The following is a 12,244-nucleotide window of genomic DNA, read 5'->3' as shown; positions in this document are numbered from 1 at the left end:
AATTGTATGTCACCTACGTATACTGTAACATGTCCCTTTCCCTCTGAATAACACTGAGCATCGGTCTAAAGGGAACCATCACCTGGATAGAACCACCACCCTGGGTAGAACCATCATCACCACCACCCTGGATAGAACCACCACCACCACCCTGGATAGAACCACCACCACCACCACCCTGGATAGAACCACCACCCTGCATAGAACCACCACAACTACCATCACCACCACCCTGGGTAGAGATGTCAGATTCAAACTACAGACGAATAGACACACACATAAGACTTCATTAGGAACACCTGTATACCTTCTCATTCATGTGTGGTGTAGTGGTCTGGGGAATGTTTTCTTGGCACTCTTATTTAATACCAACCGTTAATACTAATCAATCATCATGTGAATGCCACAGCCTATTTCAGTATTGTTGCTGACCATGTGCATCCCTTCATGGCCTCAATTTTACTATCTTCTAATGGCTACTTCCAGCATGATGGAATGCACCATGTCACAAAACAAAAGTCGTCTCAAACTGCTTTAGTGAACATGACAGTGAGTTCAGTGTTCTGACTTCAGTGACTTTCCCAGTCCCATGTCACAAAGAATTGAGGCTGTTTTGAGAGCAAAGGGAGTTCCCAACCCAGTATTAGTACGGTGTCCCTAATAACATGTTTGGTGAGTGTACGTTACACATGAATGTTGTGTTTGTTTATAATGCCACACTGTTGCATCATTTATTAATCAGTGTCTCTGATTGGAGGAACAGCCTCTGACCCCAACACAGCTCTAATTGATTTTAAGGGCAATGTAATTAAGCTGATCAGCACTGTCTGTATGTCCAGTGTTCTCTAATGAGAGGAGACAATCACCAAGCAGCACTCCATGTTCAGACAGACTAGTGTCTGATGTCATTGGCTTTGATGAGAATTAATAGCCGTTGATTAGAGGGAAAGATAACATGCAAATGATGTCTCCGCTGTGACTATGTGTGCGTGCGGGCGGGCCTGTGTGTGTGTGTGTGTGTGCATATTTTCTCTCCCCAATCAGAGAAGTAGAGAAACAGGAGGTCGTGACTGTCTGACTGGTGAGCTCACAGAGATGGTATGATACCAACTCACCACACACACATCACAACACACACATTCCACCAACTCATTTTGTGATAGATTAAAACCTACAACCCACACCAATAACATGTAACTGTTTTTTGGTACATGCACTCTCTTCTCACTGTTACAGGGAAAGAATGAATAGTACATACACGCGCACACACACACACAAACACACACATACTGTGTGCTGTTTCAGTCAGGTCAGGATTGTGTATTCAACAGCTCTTCCAGCGGAGAACGTTGATGACTAACACAAAGGAGCGCAGCGGAGTCGATCATTTATAGCAGCCGTTGCTGCTGGCAAGTTGCCATCCCCTCACACCAGGGGCGGACTGGGATCAAAAAACAGCCCTGGCATTTGCGACACAACAGCCCTATTTCCAAACGCAACACGCAACACGGATTGTTAACATAAAAAGTCAGAGGACAGATGCCAAACTACCGACATGTTTGCTGTAATTATATGTATTATCAGTAGGCAGTCATCAGTCAATATCTCTTTCAATAGCCTTTTCACACCGAATGTACTTTTTTGTGCTATTTTCGGCCCAATACATGCGAATTTCGGTGCATTCCTACTTCCAACTACACTTGCTCCCTGCATCCAGTTGTTGCACATTAACTGCATCGCTCTCATCAAATTCCCCCATTCTGAAAATGAAAGCAGTGTAACGTTAACTGCTGTTATAAACGGAATGATGACATGAGGTGCGTGTCCACTGGCGATATAGAACTGACTACGATAGTTATGGAGATATACTCCAGTTCTACATCGTGGAGCTCCGCCCCATAGGGGAGCTCTGCTCCTATTGGTTTACCCCGCTACCTAAAGCTCTGCTCCTATTGGTTTACCCTGCTACCTAAAGCTCTGCTCCTATTGGTTTACATACTCCAGTTCTACATCGTGGAGCTCCGCCCCATAGGGGAGCTCTGCTCCCATTGGTTTAGGGCCCTGGGCATCCGCGATGCAGAACTGCGTGGATGGCCCGGCCGATATAAAATGTTTTGGGCCGCGGTCTGCTGAAATAAGTTATTTTCAATGAAAATCACCAGAGACAAAATTACAAATATATATATTTTTTATATAATACATTCTGAGCGGCCCAGAGTCTCGCGGCCCTCCTGGCATTTGCCAGGCTTGCCCGGTGGCCAGTCCGCCACTGCCTCACACACACATACGCACACACACACACACTCACACACACACACACACACACACACACACACATGCTGGTCACCTCAATGCCTCCAAAATGCCTAAAACTTCACAAACTCCATTAATAAAGTCTCTCTCTCTTTCTCACTCTTTCTCTCTTTCCCCTACCTTCTTTCTCTCTCTCTCTCTCTCTCTCTCTCTCTCTCTCTCTCTCTCTCTCTCTCTCTCTCTCTCTCTCTCTGCAGTCACTCTGAGATGAGGAGAATAATAACTAGTGTTGTGGATCTATTGAAGATGAATCATGCTGATTTAGAAGCGCATCACATGGCTCTTTGTTATCCCTCTCCTAACAGCAGTGCACGGGAGGCTAATGGAGGTAGAAACCAGCCCGTCCTCCACCAGCATCCCTCTCATCAGAAACACACAGATCTGTAGATGGTGAACAGAGGTGCACGTCTGCCCTCTACTGGTAGGAAGCAGCATTGCATGCTCAACCCAGCGTTATGATGGGTACCATTTCAGAGGTTCAGTTTCAGTGGTACAGTTTCAGAAATGCAGTTTCAAAGGTACAGTTTCAGAAGTGCAGTTTCAGCTCAGGAATCTCCTCTTGGCCCAATGGTAGACACCTGTGTCTTCTGCGTTAAATATCCGGACATTTAAAACCCAGAACCCTGGAGATCCTCCACAGAACAGACAACCTTTACTAGACTGGAGTAGAGGACAGGAGAGGAGACAAGGAGAGAAGAGAAGAGAAGAGAGGAGAGGAGAGGAGAGGAGAGGAGAGGAGAGGAGAGGAGACGAGACGAGGAGAGGAGAGGAGAGGAGACGAGGAGAGGACAGGAGAGGAGAGGAGAGGAGAGGAGGAGAGAGGTGACCTCTAGTGGTCTAGTAGGAGAATAACGAGGATGGGAGGATAAACAAAACAAAAAAGACAGGAGTTTGTTCTTCTAAACGTTTTTATTAGAGCAATCAAAAAAGAGTATCCATAGTAACAGCCATGTGTCACCTGATCCAGGTGTGTGTTTGGGACAGTGATCTGGGCTTTAGCTCAGTGGGATAACACAGGCTGGTGGTGTACAGATGACCCGGGTTTGAATCCAGCAGGTGACGATTGGAAATCCATGTAGAGAGTTGACATGGTAACACAGGAAAGCATGTCATACTAAGGATGGTCCACATGCTGGGATGGATGTACTGATTCACACACACACACACACACACACACAAACACATGCACGTATGTACACTCACACACAAACACACGCTCACAAAAATATAAATTTGATCCTTGACCATGAGAATGTAGTATGGTGATGTTGAGGGCCACCGTGGCCTCATACAGGCAGGCTGGGGAAGGACTGGTCTACCAGACACAGATTAAGCATAATCCCAGACTAGACCTTTAATGGAGACTTTCCATTGACAGTGTGATTTAGGATTAATCTATGTCTGAGAAACTTCCCCTACAGATCTAAAGTACACTCAACCAAACACACACACACACACACACATACAAACACACACACCCACACCTAACTGACTACTCGGGTTAGAGAACTGGGGTGTACAGTATTAATAGTGCATCTCTCCTGTGAGCAGTATGGGACGCTGCCTCTACATCACAAACACTCAGAACTACCTGAGTTCTCTTACGACAGTGGTCTGGTGAAAAAGCCCTCTCAAGTAGGGCTATGTCATTTTAATTTTTTTTCCAGATTATGAAAGTGCAGATTGTAAGATTTCAAATGGTGTGTCATACATTGAAATCTAGTTGAAGAAGATATGCTTATTTGAATATTGATACCCCTCAAACCAAACTCCGGAGAAACTTGCTCTGTCAAAATACGGGCAAAAAAGCTGCTAGCAAGCTGGCAAGGAACATTGCTATGAACATCTAACTGCATGTTTAGCACATCACAACTTGCTGATAGAACATCAACATGCTAAAAACACATAACTACACATAGTTGATCACGCAGTCCTTGCTTTTGCACACGTCCTAAAACACAAGTTTGTTTACAAGCCATGTATCACTTACCCAGTAGCCTACAGTAGACTATACAGTGAATCCAATTCACAAATTATAAGTATTAGTGTTAGTTATCCTAAAACGGTTGTTTGTTGTATCAAGCGGACTCTTCAACACTTAAACCTTTGCAATCTGCAAAAAAAAGCGGACCTTTTCACCAGACTGTCTCACATATAGAGTGTTTGTGTCACTACCACGACATCATGTGGGTTAAAACATAGTCCACATTTACACTCTGACGCAACAATATGACATGGATCCATAACATGATAGGCTTGGTTGAGATTGGACCAGGGCAGGCTGGTGTAGGTCAGGACTCCTAATTCCATTTCATGTATTCCAATGAGCCCGTCCTCCAATGTCTACCTCCAGCAGCCTCCCCTGGATTGTACAGTGGTGTGGTGACATCTGTTCTTTGGGCTAACAAGCAAATGAGACTGGGTCCATGTAGCTGATCCAATACTAGACCATATAGACCCAGTCTCCAAATTAATATGTTTGGGGGGATCGTTTCTGCAGACCAAAATATGTTCTGTGTGAACGTGGTATCTAGCTATACTGGCAGGAATATATGAAAGGCAGAAAGCCACATATGGAGGTTGGCATGAACTGCCCGACTTGCAACCTGAATCAAGCTTGGGACAGTAGGTTTTTTGTTGTAATTGTTGTTGTTCATGCTAATATTTTCTCTTTCTTTTTTAATTTGACAGGTAGTGAAATGCTGGTATTGCCAGATAATATGTGTACACAGACTGAATTTCTTTGGTCTGCAGAACCGGAATGTATTCTGTTACCCAACCCCAGAGGTGGAAAGTAACTAAGCAATTCACATCCATGTAATTGAAAGATTTTTCAGGTATTTAAAAAATATATTCTTATTTTAGTATTTGGGGAAATCTGTATCTTTTGAATAGAGTATTATACTTCGATGATGATTAAATTCAATAGGCTAATCAAGGCAAATGTTTAATTGGGAAAAAGTAACACAAAGTTCTTTTACTTGACAATTTTTTTATATCCTACATTTTTTTTGTAGACTTTAACTTTTACTTGAGTAACATTTCACTGAAGTAACAGTACTTACTACTTGAGTAGGATATTTCAGTTCTCTTTCCACCTCTGCCCAGCACCATAGACCAGCCAGTACAGCAGAGACCACAGCATTCTAATAAGTGACAACAGCCTATACGGTCATTGAGACCAATACTACAGTAATACTACAGTAATACTACAGTCCAATACTATCACACTGTAGATTCACACTGCTGATGAGACCAGAGGCCGGTTGCATAAACTTAGTTAAGTTGTTAGACTAATCTAATTTCAGTTACCCAGTTGCATAAATGTTAAGACTGACTTAATGACTGCCCCCCAAGGCTGAATTTGGCCTAGTCAAGACTAGTCTTTAAAAAACAACTGTCTAACCATTAATATTTGCTTTTAGACTGAACTTTAGTCATGTAAGGGACATAAACAAACAAACCAAAATATGATATTAAATATATCCATGCAAATATGCTTAGTTTGTTTATTGGCAACCTTGGCAACTAGCTAGCAGACTACCTAGAAAAGGCACATATACTGTAGCTGGCAAGCTAGCAAATTTGCCTATATAGCTAGCAAATTTGTCTTTACAAATCTAAATGGGTGGCTCATTTAGTTTGATAAAATAACCTAATATGTCATATCTTTACACTTTTATATAAAAAAAGATTTGACAGCTCCTGTGCTGTATTTTAATATAGGTGCATAATTACGAAGTGTTCATTTCCTAACACTAATTCACTTATCGGTGGCCATGTTTTTTTCCCCTTCATTGTCTTACTTTTTCTAGGTAAATAATGACTTTAGTAGGACATAGGCGAGCCACGGGGAAGTCAATTATATGCAACAGGTACAATTAGACATCAATCCTATGTCTGACTAAGAGTTAGACTTAAGTCACAGTCTAGGTCTATGTTTAAGCATTGGTTTATGCAATTGGCCCCTTGACAATGTTGACATTGAGACTGGCCGATAATGATACTGCCATAGACTCATACCCCCATGGTCCAGACAGTAGGTTGAGTTTCCCATTGGTCCAGACAGTAGGTTGATGCTCCCATTGATCCAGAGAGTAGTTTGAGTCTCCCATTGGTCTAGCCAGTAGGTTGATGCTCCCATTGGTCCAGACATTAGATTGAGGTTCCCATTGGTCCAGACAGTAGTTTGAGTTTCCCATTGGTCCAGACAGTAGGTTGCTGCTCCTATTGGTCCGTACAGTAAGTTGCTCCTCCATTGGTCCATAGGTTGCTCCTCCATTGAGAAAAGTGAATACTGCTAAAGAGACCAGTTCACACTGTTACACTGGAGAAGAAGAGGTAGACATACTGGAGTCAGCACTAACCCCTGCACACACACACAGACACACACACACACACACACACACACACACACGGACACACACACGCACTCACTCACACTCAGGCTAACACACACACGCTGACGCTCAGGCTCACACTCACATACACACGCACACACACACACACACACACACACATTCGCTCGCGCTCAGGCTCATGCTCACAGACACACACACACACACACACACACACACACAAGAGAGTGTCAGTGTTTTATGATCAGACAGTGGTGACAGAGAGTAGCGGGCTGCGGCAGAGGCTGGCGTCTCCCTCGCCCACCCGCGTGCCGTGGGTCAGAAGCTCCTCCACCGTCGTCCAATCATCGAGTAGCGTATTGTTTCTCAGACGACTCTGCTTCCTGTGGCTGAGCTCCAGGACGGTGCTGCAGGAGGCCGCCGCCCCCCCTGGAACCCCCCCGGCGACACCCCCTGGACCCCCAGCCACCACCCCGTCCTCCCCTCGCCCCTCCGCCCCCCCACGGCTCGCCCTCCTCTGCCTCTGTTCCCGTGCCAACGCTAGGTGGCGCCGGCGCTCTGGCCTGCTCCAGTAACGCCCCGCCCACTCCTCCACGCCACGCACGTCCTCGTCGGTGGTGACCTCACTGCGCTCGTCAGCCAATTGGGAGGCCCGGGCCTTGAGGAGTTGGTTCCTTACCGCACGGGGGTTCCCTGAGCGTGGTCGCCCCCCGCTCTGGTCGCCGTGGGGGGAGGAGCCATCCAGGGTGCTGTAGAGGGGACCACAGGGGCCGGGGGCGTGAGGGGGTCCCAGGGTCTGGAACTGACACTGCCAGTCTCTCCCCCTCTCCCTTTCAATCTCTCTCTCCCTCTCTCCCACTCTCTCCCTCTCTCCTCCCATCTCCCTCTCTCCCCCCCTCTCCATCTCCCTCTCCCTCTCCCTGTCCCTATCCCTCCCTAGCCTCTTAGAGGGGCTGGTCTGAACCCTCCTCCTCTCCTCACTGAAGCCCATATTGTGGTGCCCTGTGGGGCTGTTATGCAGGCTTAGGCCTGGGTGTAGGTAGTTCTCCAGAGGCAAAGCTAGGTGGTTGTCCAGGGGTGAAGCTAGGTGCTTGTCCAGGGGTGAAGCTAGGTGGTTGTCCAGGGGTGAAGCTAGGTGGTTGTCCAGGGGTGAAGCTAGGTGGTTGTCCAGGGGTAAAGTTAGGTGGCTGCCCAGGGGTGAAGCTGGGTGTTTCTCCAGGGGTGAAGCTGGCTGGTTCTCCAGGGGTAAAGCTAGGTGTTTCTCCAGGGGTAAAGCTAGGTGTTTCTCCAGGGGTAAAGCTAGGTTCTTATCCAGGGGTAAAGCAGGGTGACTGGCGCGTCTCTTGTCCGACAGGTCGTGTAGTGTGTAACTGCGCCCAGGCAGGTCCATAGAGACGTGCTGGTTCATCATGAGCGCCCTCCTCTGGCAGGGTTCGGTACGACAGCTGGAGGCTGCCGTCTGCATCGCTGCCCTGGGGGCGTGTCTACCCACGTAGGGGACGGGGCTTCGCGCACGGAACTGTATAGAGGAACCTCCCAGGGAACACTGGGGCATCATGGGGACGTGGCCTGCCTCGGGGATGGACTCCAGATCCCAGCGTGATCTGGCCCCACTCCCCAGCCCTGACCACGCCCTCTGATCCCTGGGGTTGCCATGGGGATGGGGGCCGTGGTGGCCGTGGAAATGTCTGAAGTCTCCGGTGCTGATGCTGTGGAAGCCGGAGTCGCTGTGCTCAGAGGAGGAGAGGGACTCTGAGGAGGGGGAGGAGCCTCGGCGTGGCGGGGAGGAGATAGCGTCTGTCTCTGGTTCAGACAGCTCCTCCTGGTGGAGACTCCCGTCGGTGCAGCCCAGACCACTGTCCAGCTCATGGAGAGGCAGGTAGCCGGGGGGAACGTCCAACCACGCGCCCTCATACTCACTCTATCAACAGGGAGACAGAAACATTTTGTAAATAGTAAATAATGGAGCTGTAAGGATAAATACCTGGCTAAGAAAGCTGCTGGACTCATCGTGGTGTGTGTGTGTGTGTGTGTGTATGTGTGTGTGCAGGGACTGTGTGTGTGAACAAGTTACAGAAGCAACTGCGGTCCAGACAAACTCAACCTCCGACTTTCAATGGAACGCATCATAAACCGAAAAACCGACAATTCACTAGTGCGAACCGTACGGTTCAATATAAAACGAGAACCGTTGCACCCCTAGTGTGTGTACCTGGCTGAGAAAGCTGCTGGGCTCGTCCTGATCAGTGTTGCAGCAGCCAAGCAGACAGCTGCTACTGGTGGGCTGGTAGTTTACCATCTCAGGGTCCTACAGCAGAGGTACAACATCATCAGAACTAATCCTACCCTAACCCAACTCTAACTAACCCTAACCCAACAGCACAGTAACACACATCACAACACATGACACAGTAGCATCACAACACATCAGTATAACAACATAACAACAGACTGTATAGCACAGCTAGTCTTGGCTAGATCTGAGATGGTCTAGTTGTGTAGAAGATAATCTAGAGTGTCAGATCTATATATGACTGTTGAATTGTTTAATCTGTGTGACAGGAACTCACGTCATCATAGTCCAGCCTGCTGATGTCATCGACACTGTAGGACACACTAGGGAGGTACCCATTGGCTGCGTAAAGGTCAGGTGGTATGGCCATGTGATCATAGTAGGGTCTGTGAAGAACCAGGTTATGGTCGTAGAGTTATTGAAGGCATTATGTGTGTGTGTGTGTGTGTGTGTGTGTGTGTGTGTGTGTGTGTGCGTGCGTGCGTGTGCATGTGTGCATGTGTGTGTGTAGCTGGAGAAGGCTCCAGGGTTAGAACTCTCGGACAGGTCCCTCCAGCATTGGAGACCATCGGCCCTCTCAACAGTGTGAAGGAGCCTCCTCTCCTTTCCTTGTCTCCTCTCCTCGCCTCCTCTCCTCGTCTCCTCTCCTCGTCTCCTCTCCACGTCTCCTCTCCTTCAGCAACAACATGGAGGACATTATAAAGCTGCCTCCTCCTGTCCAGCTTCTACATCAGTCTAGAGGAAGAAGAGGAGGCGAGAAGAGGAGACGAGGAGAGGAGGCGAGGAGAGGAGGTGAAGAGAAGAGGAATCCACTTTAGACTGCTGAGACTCACTCTGTGTTGTTTATGCCAAAACATTGCAATGCAACGGATTCGGTGAGTAATCCCCACTACTCTATACTAACTAGGTAGTAGTGGGGATTACTCACCGAATCCAATGCATTGCAATGTTTTGGCTTGACTAGCGAGTGGGTCATTGATTTTCAACAACGTTGACATTTATTAAACTTTTTCAGAATGAAAAACATTTTGATTGGTAGGCGACTTGTTCCCTGTTCCACCAGCTGCTGTCACATATGTTTGTTTCAGTTCAGTTGTACTGTCAGTGCTGAGGACACACTACCAAACCAGGAGTCACTGCTACTTCACTGCTTCAGTATCTAGGTCACTACAGCCTCATCAGACCTGCTGCAATTATACCACACACACACACAGCCCACCCAAGTACCGGTACCTACCGAGCAGCGTAGCCCCCCATTGCGGGGTCCCCACCCCCTTCCACCCTCCCCAGCGCGCGCAGGGCCTCCCAGTGTCTCTCCGTCTGCGTGCTGCAGTCTGATGTGTACTGCCACTGGTGCCGTCGCCCCCGGCAATCGTCCATCTGCACTGTGATTGGCTGTTCGTACTCATTCAGGATGTGCTGAGCCTCTCGACGTTGGAGGTGGGAGAGGTCACGCCTTTTGACCTGGAAGTAGACGGACCAGGGGTCAATCACAGACACCTCTTCATCATACCTCTGGACAGAGACTGTGCATTGAGATTCAGAGAAAGTTATTCTCCCACTCATGGCCAACTTGTTTTTACAGTTGTACAGAAGACATTGCACATAATACACATTACAAAACACACAATGTGGCCTGGGGTGGTCCAGTGGCCTAGCACCGCGGTCTACAGTGCACACATGCCCATGCCGGCATGGGTTTGAATCCAGCCCATGCCCTCTCTCCCTTCTCCTTATTTTCCTGTCTGTCTTCACTGTATCTGTCCAATTAAAATATGAGATAAGAGATATGAAAAAAAACTAAAAAAACAATCAATGTACAGACACACAGGCCCAATATCACAGTAAACTGCAGCATCAGTGATGAACAGAACCAGGTTGAGCCAGGTGGGGGCAGTCAATAGGCTCTGTTCTGGTGTCTGTTCTGGTGTCTGTTCTGTCTGTTCTGTCTGTTCTGTCTGTTCTGGTGTCTGTTCTGTCTGTTCTGTCTGTTCTGGTGTCTGTTCTGGTGTTTGTTCTGTCTGTTCTGTCTGTTCTGTCTGTTCTGGTGTCTGTTCTGTCTGTTCTGGTGTCTGTTCTGGTGTCTGTTCTGTCTGTTCTGGTGTCTGTTCTGTCTGTTCTGTCTGTTCTGGTGTCTGTTCTGTTTGTTCTGGTGTCTGTTCTGTCTGTTCTGGGGCCTCATTCATAAAGAAGTACTTGAACGTCATCTTTGACTTTCACGTAAGCACAGTTTTCTAAACGGACGTAAGCATTATTTATAAAACGGGCTGAGATGGTTTAAAGTTGCGTACGTGCTTCCTTCTATAAATACCAACGCAGGTAAAAATGAACGCAGGTGAATGAGGTTTGTATTAACGCCCTGTGATAGAGGCTGAATTATAGCGGCTGAATTAAGACAAGTGCTATAATATAGGGTAGGCGTTCGTCTGGAAGTGGGAGAGGGCAGAGAAGGGTGGCTTCTCGGTAAGTTGCATTTGTAACGTTTGATCATGACAACTAACCAGGCACACAGGCACATGCTTATACTCTACTCAAGTTGTAAAAGAAAATCAGGGGAGGTGGTGGATTTTATCATAAGAGGACAATTTTAGCATCCCCTCGCCAGTGACTTCAGTGTCAGTAACTGTCATTGCATGTGTGCGTGCCCCCTCGCACCTTGAAATAGCAGTAATACCACGTTCATTGATAAAATGACATTAAGTATGGAAAGAGGGGGGCGATTTTGACTGTTTTTATTTCAGGGGGGATGCCATCCCCCCTCAACTCGAGTGCTGCTTATACTTTAATAATATAATGGTCTTATTCTTATCAGGTGGTCTTATTCTTATATGGCTGCTCACTCCCTGACACCGGAGAAAATCCAGTATAATTTAGAGCTTGGCCGGGCAAGGTCCGTTGTGGAACGCACTAGGCATGTTGAAGGGGAGATAGACAGCTCCGGAGGGATATAAAGGAAGACTGAAATACAATCAGAAACATCAGTTCCTTTTAAATCTTGAATTAAACTCATTTCCTCGGCTGATAACAACATCGTTAATTTTATTACGAGCCACTTGCATGAATTACACTAGGCAGTGCGGCTCACATGCCTGTAATAACTCCGCATAACCAGTAGGTAATGTGCGTAAGCAAGTTGAATACTCGACGTCGAGCTACGATCGTTTCCACGATCAAATTGACTCACGTTGAAATTGTATAAATCACTACGTTGACGTGGTTTTCTACGTATGACACGGGTAAGATCAACATTTGATCTAAGCACCCGTTATGAATGAGGCCC

The sequence above is a fragment of the Nansenia antarctica genome (genome assembly GCF_963989245.1).
Source record: "Nansenia antarctica genome assembly, chromosome: 6".
Lineage (NCBI taxonomy): Eukaryota > Metazoa > Chordata > Actinopteri > Argentiniformes > Microstomatidae > Nansenia > Nansenia antarctica.
This window is presented reverse-complemented; position numbering follows the sequence as displayed.